The sequence below is a fragment of the Vidua macroura genome, chromosome 7 (assembly GCF_024509145.1).
Source record: "Vidua macroura isolate BioBank_ID:100142 chromosome 7, ASM2450914v1, whole genome shotgun sequence".
NCBI classification, from domain to species: domain Eukaryota; kingdom Metazoa; phylum Chordata; class Aves; order Passeriformes; family Viduidae; genus Vidua; species Vidua macroura.
Window position 1 is genome coordinate 20241629 of NC_071577.1, and position 10720 is coordinate 20252348.

A 10720-nucleotide genomic window follows, 5' to 3' on the forward strand; every position below is an offset into this window, starting at 1 on the left:
TCCAAGTTCTTGTCAGGAAATGTGTCTTCCTGCTATATCTACTATCATTATCTCCTCTGAGTAACATACAAGACAAAGATAACATACAAGAGAGATACCACATTATCTAATCTTCTGTTCCTGTCCTACAACAGGTTGGTCACTAACAAAGAGCTCGACCCTACTGTTAAAAGCTGCTAACATCAGTCCTTGCTCCTTAGGTCTTACCTTACATATGGTGGGCAGTGGAACAGTTTGGATTTTATGCTCCTACTTTCATGTGTTACTTTTGTCTCCCTGGAGTCTACTACAAGGAAGTGCACCAAAAATTTGGGAATTATGCTGGAAACAGCAAGACTGGGGGGAAAAAACCACAACTGAGTCAGAAAACTTAGTAGGTGATTTGGGTAAAGAAAATGTATACAAAAATTAATCAATAACAGGGAAATTATAAACTGTATATTGACAATGGAGTTTGCTTTTAATAATTTTATAAAATGCTTGCTTCTTTTTGAGTGCTTTGAGTCTCCCAACATCAAATCTTCACTGGAACAAGACTGCTTCAACATCTTTCCAGGCAAAATATACTTCACTTACAAAAATCCCAGTCCAACTCTTTATGCAGTTTTGAGATACTGTTGTTCTTCAGCTTCCAAAACATGCATCAGCCATTACCCAGCAGCAGCTTCACTCAAAAGCTAGAATGAAACAGAATCACTTACAAACACATTGATCATAAATACTACTACAATAATAGATCAGAAAACCTTTCACACGGTATTTATAGAACGAATCTCAGAACACCTCTTCAAAGAACATCTAATTACCTGTCTGCTGCAATAAATCAGTGAGGAATTAAGAAAGGAGTCCTGAATCCTTACCCTCATAACTACAGGCAGGAGCTCCCTGCGCACAGTCTATCAGTGAAATCAGTGCAAGTTGCACCTTCTACCCACCTCAAAGGCAAGCAGGTGATAACTCAGAACATGCTGCTTATGGCCTGCTGTACCCCAATTTCCTGAGGAAGTCACAGCCTTCCATAGTATGATATGCATCAATCACATTATAAAAACCAGCCTCTCAGCCCTATAGCAAGGGCATGTCAGTTATGTTACAGGAATTTGAAAGTATTCTAGGTCTCAACAAGACTGTTAGCATGTCCTATCCTGTGCTTGGACCCACCACATGACAGAGAATGTCTGAAATTTCATCAAATTCCAGGTATATCTCATCTCATCTCATCTCATTTCATGATGAGAAGCTATATCTCATGATCTTCACATGCCTCTGTAGGAAGCTCTGTGGCTTGTTCTACCTGAAATGTTGGGCATCATTAAGGCTGTAGGGACAAATGTCCTCATCTAGTCTCAATGTCAGGGAACAGAATACTAGAGTGGTTTAATTCCTGCTTCAGTTTCAACATTTGTGCTTGCATCAGAGTGCACCTTTCCTGAAATATCCATTCCTGATTTGATAATTTCTAATAGTGATGATCACTGGGAATACTGGTAGCCACAGCCTTTGGTTACCAGCTTGTTAATCACTGTAGCCTTTAAAAACTTACCTTTAATTTCTGCCCTAGCTACAATTTTTTATTTTGTATTGCAGCAGTTGGCTGAATATCCATTTTCTAAAATTTATGTGTCTTCTGTAATTTTTCCAATAGATTGTGATCAAACTAGCTATTTGCCTCATCTTTTAAGAGCCAAACAAAATGAACTTCATTAAAGCTTTGCTATTGTTTTTCAGCCCTTAAGTCACTCTTGCAATTTTTTACTTGAAAAGTACTCAAATACTTCTTATCTGTTCAACCTCCAGTAGAGCCAGTTTTCTAGGTCTTTTGATTGCAAAGTGAATGGAGGAAGAGTATTGGAGAAAACCTGAGCATCTGGAAAAGCCTGATAATGACCAACAGCAGGTGTATTGCTGCTGCTAGGGCTCAGAGCAGGATGGAGGAGAGGTAAGAGGGGAAAGCCATTCTATCCCTTTATCTTTTTTCCCTTTCCAGTACCTTTATGCTCTCCTTACAATGACATACTAAAATTATCATTGGATGTGTTGTAGTCCATATGATGTTTGTCCTTTTGTTATTCTACTTTGTTATTCAAGTTGCCTTAAATCAAAAACATGAATGAAAATCTATGCTTGTTATATTGATATTATGACAGGCATTTGTAACCTTATCTAATGTTAATTTGACAAAGCCTGGAGAGGAAGGGTTGAAGGGAGGTTGTTTTTTCAAGTAGACAACTCTTTTCATTATGAAGCACACACTGATTAGTTCTGTTTATTGCCTTTCTCTGCCCAGGTCTTTTCTACTCTTCTACCAAATCTGTTCTACCTTTCCATCTGAACTCACTAATTTAAAGTGTATGCATGGATGTAAATAAGGTGTCAATGTTATCAATCTTCATTCTGCAATACCAGGTCTCCATGTATGAGCTTAAATTTCAGAAGCTGTAATTTCCCCCATCACAAGATTCTTGCAGACTAATCCTTCATATTATTACTTGATTTTTCTGTCAATAAACATTGTCTCAACATAATGTTTAGCATCCTAGAACATCAGAAAAAAAAGGAGGGGGGGGGGAAATTGTCCAAACTCCCAAAACAATTCTGTCAACTTCCACATTATCACACAGGACCACAATACAAGGAAGCTGAGATGAATCTCTAGATCAATGCCTGCCCTCTAGGTTAAGGTCTTTTCTCACTAGGTATAGAGCAATCCTGGCTGAGTGTTTCTATGGATAGCAGAGCTTCAGGGTGAAGGCAACCCACTGTATATCTCACTTGCAAAACTGAAAGTGCCTTTGTAGTTGTGTGGCCTTCCTGTTAGCATGTAAGCTAGACATAAATATTATGATAATATTTATTTTTTCACTCAGAAGATACAGATTGGCTAGAACTCTTAATTTTGAGAAAGTCTGCTTAAGGAACTCTGTTTAACCTAACATGTTCAAACCCAAGTTTTTAATCCTGTCAAAACTTACTTACATAGATCTGTATAACACATGGAAGTAAGAAAAAAACTGGCTAAAGATTTCAGGAGAAAAAAACTCGCAAAATCAGAATATATCAGCCATAAAAACAGAATTTCTGTATTAAGTTTTTTATATATAAAACTCTGAAATCGAAAACTGCATTGACAGTGATTATATGTATAGTGTGTAGCTTCCAGGACAATGGGCTGAACGATTTCCTCCCTTGTTTATTTAATAAGAATACTTATCTTCTTTTTTTTTTTTTTTTTTTTTTTTCCCTAGTGACGCAGGTGTTGGGTTAATCTTTTAACTCCTGCAGAGGACATGAGAGCAGTACAGAAAAGGAATTGGTGGCTGGACATCATTCACCCATTACTATATGTCATTCTTCAATTATTGCGATGTAATGGTAGAACATCCATTAAAGTTAGAGATAATTTTGCAGACAAAGACCAAAGGAAGATCATTTACAATTCAGCTCTCAATTTGTTCCTTCTAATTATGAGGGGGAAAAGGTCCTCACAATTATCCTACTTTCTTGAGTAACAAGGAAAAAGTGCCAACAGACCTCAACATATAAGGGGAACTCCTGCCTGTGTGTGTAAGTTAAAGGTTTATAACATGATCCAAAGTCAAATGGAACTACTTACTTATGTTCATTTCAATCAATTTGGAATCAAGACTTAACTCAAAAGAATTCTAAATAATTAGGATAACATTAGCTGCTACTTCTTTTTCTGACAATAAACATCATGACCAGTACTGTCTTGTGAAAAGTGTTCAGTCTCTTAAACAATAACATCACATTTATTCAAAACAAGGCTAAATGAGGGATAAGGCCTTGTACTAGCGGGGAAAGCTTAGGCAAAGGTGCATTTTCTGTTCTGTATAAAATATGCTCCCACGGCAATTAGTGCCCAAAGTGAGTGTAGCTGTAATAATATTTAAGATAAAAGTCCCTCAAGACAGAAAATATAAATGGACAATGACCAGACTGAATAAAGACGTTTAGTTATTTAAAGTGTGCTACACAAGTCCATAAGCTAGAACACCTTCATTTTACAATCATCATCATCATCACAAAATATATGTAAATTAACACAAACCACTCTGGGTCGTGGCTATGTTGATGCACACTCAAGGGCTTCCAAGCAAGCCACAGTGCTCCTGTTGAGTGGCAGCTGGAGTGCACAAACAGGCCTGGCTCAGTGCAGAATTCGTTAAAGAGGTGCTACTCCACCTCAGAACCATTTCTGAAATTCTTGCATTCTGTTTCACTCAGTGTGGAGCAAGCCCAAACCCTTTCACATGTTCTCATTATAAGCAATCTTTTCCACATTTGTTCAAACAAAAGACAGAGGTTTAAGATTCATAAAAGGGTGTCAGGAGTGGAGGAATGGTTCCATAATTCCATAATTATTTTAACATTTTACCAGTCTTTGAATTCCTGCAAATAAATTGGGCTACAGGAATAATTGTAGGAAACAGCAATTCATTATAAGCTAGATGCCTTCTGAGGTGCTTGTATATAGAGAGGGTATTTGAATAAAACTCTTTGGGTTTTATTAATTCTAGTGTTTTTAGCCGCATCTGCACAAAGTGCTCTAGCTGAAAACAAATGCAAATGAGCAGAGAGAAAACGTGTGTAATGTGAGTGCTGAGGTTTATGCCGTACCTCACACATACCAAACAAGCAAGTCTACCCACTTTTTGTTTGCTGTTTACCCTTATGCAGTATGTACCCTGCAACTGCCCTAACATGTATTGGCATGTCTGAGAAAGACAAAGAAGATTCTTTGCTTCAGTCCATGTGTACCATACACTAGACCCATGCAAAGCAAAGCAATAATTGAGACTTCTGATTTGGTTATATTCTCCTGACCTGATTGTGCTTCTGCTCCTTTTCTACTTGTTTTACAACAGGAAAAAGAAAAAAAAAAGGCAAACAAACAAACAAAAAAACCAAAAACAAAAACAAAAAAAAAAACAAACAAACAAACCACCAAAAACAAAAACAAAAAAAAAAAACAAAAACAAAAAAAAACCCACACGAAACAGAGACAGAGCTTCCCAGTTTTGTTTACCTTGAAACAAAGGAGGAGGTTTTTTTATCTTTACAAATTAAGACATGAACAAGGACTACACAAATAAGATAGATAAAGCAGTACTCGGTTTTCCCCTGGCCTTACTTTCCAGAGTTGAAAGTACCTTTCATTTTTAAATTCTTGCTCATGTGGAAAAGGAAATTTTAGCTACAGTTGTTCAGTTTCACAGTGGCCAGTCTGAAACATCTGCTATACAGTTGGCTGAAACATTCACACCTGGAATGAAATTAAATTTGTTCCAAAAAATGCTACAGGGTGCTTTATTACTTGAGGACCAGGAGTCAGATCACAAAACTCACTGTTCACACAGTAACTCAAAAGCAGCAATAATTCAGCTTTACAATCCTGATATATTTTTATAATGGTCACTTCTAAAATATATTTTCCCTTCTAAAATATATTTTCCCTTTGGACTGATTCATTTGACTATTCTGCAAAGCTTGTTGATTTGGAACAGTGGGTGACTCCACATGGATACACCTGGACAACCAATTAACCACACGTCTGAGCCAGGCTTGGCACGTGGAGGTGCACCTGGGATGGAAACACACGATTACAAGAACTCAGACATTACTGAAAGGAGATGAAAACAGAGGTGGAGCTGAAACAAGCTTTTTAAAAATTGTTTAAGTGGATGAAAGGGCAAACATTAAAAAAAGCAAGACTTTGTAGATTTTCAGGGTGGAGGAAAGCAAATTAAAGGCTTAAAAATGGAAAATAAAATTGTTAATTTTACAAAGAAAAGTTTATTAACTTTATTAAGTTACAAAGGAGCTAGTTTTAAAGTTGTATATATGTAAAAAAAAGATTAGTGGAAAATGTTTGCTGTTTCAGTTAGTCAAATTTTGCTCAGTGACAAAGAAACATATGAAGTCAGATTAACTTCATAAAAGATGCCATTTATTTATGAATCAAATTTAATTTGTTGTTTGTTTGCTAAAGATTTTATGCAAACAAACACAAATAAAGTGTCCTGGTTTATTAATTTAATTTGAAAAACTAAATAAAGCCATTAGTGAATATTTTAGAAGGTTGAAAAGCCAGCCCAAAACTTTAACTATAAATTAACTCAGGTTAGAGGGAGATGTTGTTACAGTGCCAGGAATTCAACATGAGGAAGAAAAATAAATTTTGTACAGCAATGAAGAGAATTTTAGCTGCATAAATGCTGTTGTTTGTTTCCTTCTTTGAAAAGGAGAGAGAAACCTCCTGAGGAGGGAAAAAAAATACCAAAACCCTAAGCTTTGAAACCATAGTTTGTATTGTATACAGTCAAAAAAGCCAGGACAGCCCACCACAGCTGGGGTCTTTGCAGAAGAGTCAGTGCTGTCTGACCTGTTTTGTGCAGCTTCTAGTCCAGACAGATGAGGTGCAAATTATCTGTTTTTCAGAAGTGTGCACCAGTGCTCTGCCTCAGCTATTATGCACTGACTAGAATATTTGGGGTGCAGGTGTTATTTTTTTCATGTAAGTGGCATGTAAATCATGGGAGTGGTGCCAACTCACCAAACCTTCATAATTCAAAAAGTTACTATTTTAGGGAAGGGATGGCAGGTTTCATCTTTGTCCAGGAAGAGACCTCTCCTGAGCACAGGACCTCATTGCAGGAGCAATGCTGATGGGCTACAGTCTTCTTAATGTCCTGATAAAGGCACTTCAATCCAGGTGTATTTCTGGTCAATGTCATATCAGTAAGCAACAATACTTTTCTACCACTTCTTTTAGTGGCAGAGAGGACCAAGAGAAAATGAAAAAGTCAAATCATCAGGCAGGACTGTGTGGGCAATGAGATGGGGCAGGTGTGAATGCTGATCGCTTAGGAAACAGTACTGGGGTAGGAGAGAACATTTCTACTACAAAATTTAAATTTAACTAAGATCAGATCATCCCACTGTATCTGGAAAGGAATACCTGCTACAGTATTTAAAAAGTATTAAACAAGAACTTTAAAAACAAGATCTTTCACATGGAGATGCTCTTCTAGCCCTAACAAATGTCCATGTGTGGCATAGCAAGCATTTTGATTGGTAGTTCTTTATTTCAGTGTAACTTGACATTGTAAGAAATTTTATGTGTATCTAATATGAAAATCTGACCCTTAAGGAAAGTGGTAGTGTCATCCTAAACAAAACTCATAATCTTACAAGATTTTATTATGTCTAATCCAGGCTCTTCATAGAGATGCTATCTTTGCTTCTTTTTTTACCTTCTATCTGAAATCCTTTTCTGAAGTCCTTTTAGTAATGGACTGATTCACATATTTTTGTTTCTTTCTGAAGTATCCCAGATTTTGTTTCCAAAGTCAGGAGGTATGACTGAGTTGCATTTTCTTCACACTCTTCTTCTTGATTCTTTTGTTTCTTTCAGCTTAACATTAAAGTTCTCTTTCCCTTCTCCAGGAATCGCATTAGTTCAGATCAGCAGTTCACATTAGCCTATTATCTCATCACTAACAGCAGAGGCCTGAGGAAGAATTAGACAGGGCAAGACTATAGCAATGCTTTCCAAGACTAACCTCTCATTAACCAAGAGTATTTTGAACATTAAACAAGTTTCAATTCACCTACAATTTACTTGGTTATTTTAATACTTGTGACTGGATATATATTTTCTACCAAAATTATTTGCAGGAGCAAAATTTAATTTTGTTTTCTTTCTTCTATTTCAGATGTTCTACTTGCATGAGGAAGGTGCCATTAAATTCAAACCAAGATACCATAAGGTTAAGAGGTAAGGGTTTGAGAACTAATGCTTTTATCTTGCTAAACTGTGCTCTGAGATTAATGTTTAACATCTTATAGTTCTATGATGCATGTTTGATTATGACTCAATAATGACATTTGAATGATCCATACAGTGCAAACTTGAAGCCCACTGTAAAAGTGAAGCAAAATACAATGAAATTAGAAACAAACAAACAAAAAGCAACTCAGAGTGCTTTAGAGGTTCCCTTTTCATGTTGTAATGTGCAGAAATACGGAGAATGGCACGGCAAGAAGACCAGTGGGTATTTTGGTTAGTTCCTGGTGCAACTAAGGAAACCACAAAACCACATCAATCTCTAGTTTGCTCAGTCAGATACAACATAAAACATTTCTGATTTTGTTTCTAGAACTGCAAACCACAAGAATAAAGAAAGTTTAGCTAATTTTCAGCAATCAACTTAGATTGCTTTCAGAACCTCCTTGACATTTAAAGTAAATGCCTCAGTGCAGTTCTAGGGTGTGACATGAAGCAAGCCACGCAAGCACTGGTACTGTGTGTGCCTCAGGAACTGTGAAAATTTAATTCTGACTATTTTCTAAAATTTCTTCTGATTCCTGCAAGAATCAACATATCTCCTTGCCATATTTTATGTCATGCTACAAAGGAAAAAGATGGTTATCAGTGCATTTAAATAATCAAGTTTTATTTTCCTGTATCAACTGCTTCACAAAATAGACAGTGAGTAATACAAATTGGGGGAAAAGATTGTTCTCTGTTCTTGGCAGTTCTCAAGTGACTATGTATAGCAGCACTGATGGCTACTGATCTGGACATAATGTTGTTTTCTTTGCTTAAAAAGGTGTACTATTACCTTATGCCTATGCTTCTTATCCAGTGGCATGCAGCAGATATGGCCAAGCATACATCAATCCCACTGGTTTGGAATGCTGCTGAGATAAGGAGCCAGTATCTCAGCCAATCACCTGAGGGGTCTCAAATTCAGTGGTTATGTCCAGCCAAGCCTCTGAATGACAGTGCTGACCCAGAAGGCATCCTGAGAGTTTTCTTACCAGTGTCCACAAAGCCATCTCAAAGCAGCTATGCAAGATGTTACAGGATTCTTTAGGATCCCTAGAGCAGGATTAATATGCTCCATATGTCCCAGTCATTGGAGGACTATGGACTGAAAGCAAGGCTGACCCATTTAGAAAGTTTGCCCCTCCCCAGTACTGATGATATAGACAATCCCTTCACATTCAGCTATATGGATATGCAAGCTGCCTAACAGCTGCAGCACAACCAGAAATCCAGGAACATAGGAAATGTTTGCTGCATCTAAAAAAGTCTGAACCTTGAAGCATAATTAAATTTTTCTGTAAATGGAAAGCCAAACGATGGCATTTTTCTTTGACACAGATCATAGTCAAATAGCTTTTAGTTGTAAGTATAGCAGTACTTTAAATCAAACACTGCAGTTTTTAAACTGAAAATAACCTAGAAACACTTCTGTCTTTGACATCTGTAACAAAATGAATGCCTGGTTAGCATTCTTCCTGCCACAAATTCCATCAGTTCTTCTTTTTCCATCTGGCTATAAAAGCAAAAGTTATGTAGAAGTTAGCTCATTGCATAAAAACAGTAGTCTGTTGACCCCATACATGTCAGGAACTGATTTCTTCTCTCTTTATGAATCTTTTAGTGACATAATGAGCAGATCAAATGTATGTTCCAGACAACTATATTACTACTGGTATTTTGTGTGGATTCATGATCTGGTAAAAAGGAATATGAGGAAAGTAACCATTATTTAGGATAGCCAAATTCAGGAAGACATCAAAGAATATCAGAAAGATTTAATAATGGAAGATGACTGATCCTGAAATATCTAGGGCCTTCAATTTCTCCTATGGATTAGTAGGTAAATGATGCAGCACAAAGAATCAGTTCTTAGGTTTGTGTGTTTACTTAGTAAGGGACTGTCTGAAATGGTGGCAATCTGAAGAATGTCTATGACCTGTTTAAAAATGTAGTCTGGGCTAGTCCTCCATTTGGATGTGATTTCTAGGGAAACAGCTAGACCTCATATGGCAGTCCTGCTACCCTATCACACTCACCTCTTAAACTGTTTTGTAAACTGTTTCATCTTCATTACTCATCTATGAGAAATATTTTTGAAGTCTTCTATTAATCATCACTAGAGTAAATAAGAGTTTATTTTCTTCACCGTTCAAGAAAGAAAACATTTAAATCACTATGTCATATAACAAATTATCAAAATGTGTTAATTCACCTTCTCATTCCTTACAGAAGCATTCACATCATCTTCTATTGGCAAAACAACATCTTTCAAAGAACAAAGATAATTTTGGAAAACTAAATCTTTCCTATTCTAAGTGTCTAACTATAAAATATAATTGAGTACTATATGATAAATCAAAAACTGAAAGAAAATCATTGTTCTATTTTCTGAGCAATTTCCTGGGAGCTCTCTTGATAACATGTTCTAATTGAGTATTAAAGTCTGCCGTATAGATTGTCATCTGTGGAATTGTTTTGGCCCAGTACCATTATACTTTTAACATTAATGGATAAGTCCTTAACTATTAACTTTACTATCAGTATTTAAATCTACTATTAAATACTATAGTATTTAAATACCATTAGTATTTAAATTTACTATCAGTTATTTAAAATTAAATACAAAAAACATGAAGGAGAAAACTTAAATGCCCCAAATGTATTTAAAAATCTACTTCATAAAATATTGACCTTCACAAAACTGAGATTAGGTTTGTTTCCAAGGACTTCATATTTTGATTTCTTCATATTTTGATTTCTTTCTTATGCAGTATTTTTATGAACTAAAATAAACCCACTTGATGTCATGAATGTAGTTTTCTGATGAGTTTTTTGTTTGCTTTGTTTTTGATTTTTTTAATCAAGCAG

The 10720-nt window shown here is 36.1% G+C and overlaps 1 long non-coding RNA gene across 1 annotated transcript; it reads left to right on the forward strand.

The window, feature by feature from the left end:
• The first annotated feature begins 1635 nt into the window (after positions 1 to 1635).
• Positions 1636 to 3725, forward strand: LOC128810202 (uncharacterized). Its single transcript, XR_008437974.1, has 2 exons — positions 1636 to 1939; positions 3246 to 3725. It is a non-coding gene; the product is annotated as an uncharacterized LOC128810202 (long non-coding RNA).
• The last annotated feature ends 6995 nt before the right edge of the window (positions 3726 to 10720 follow it).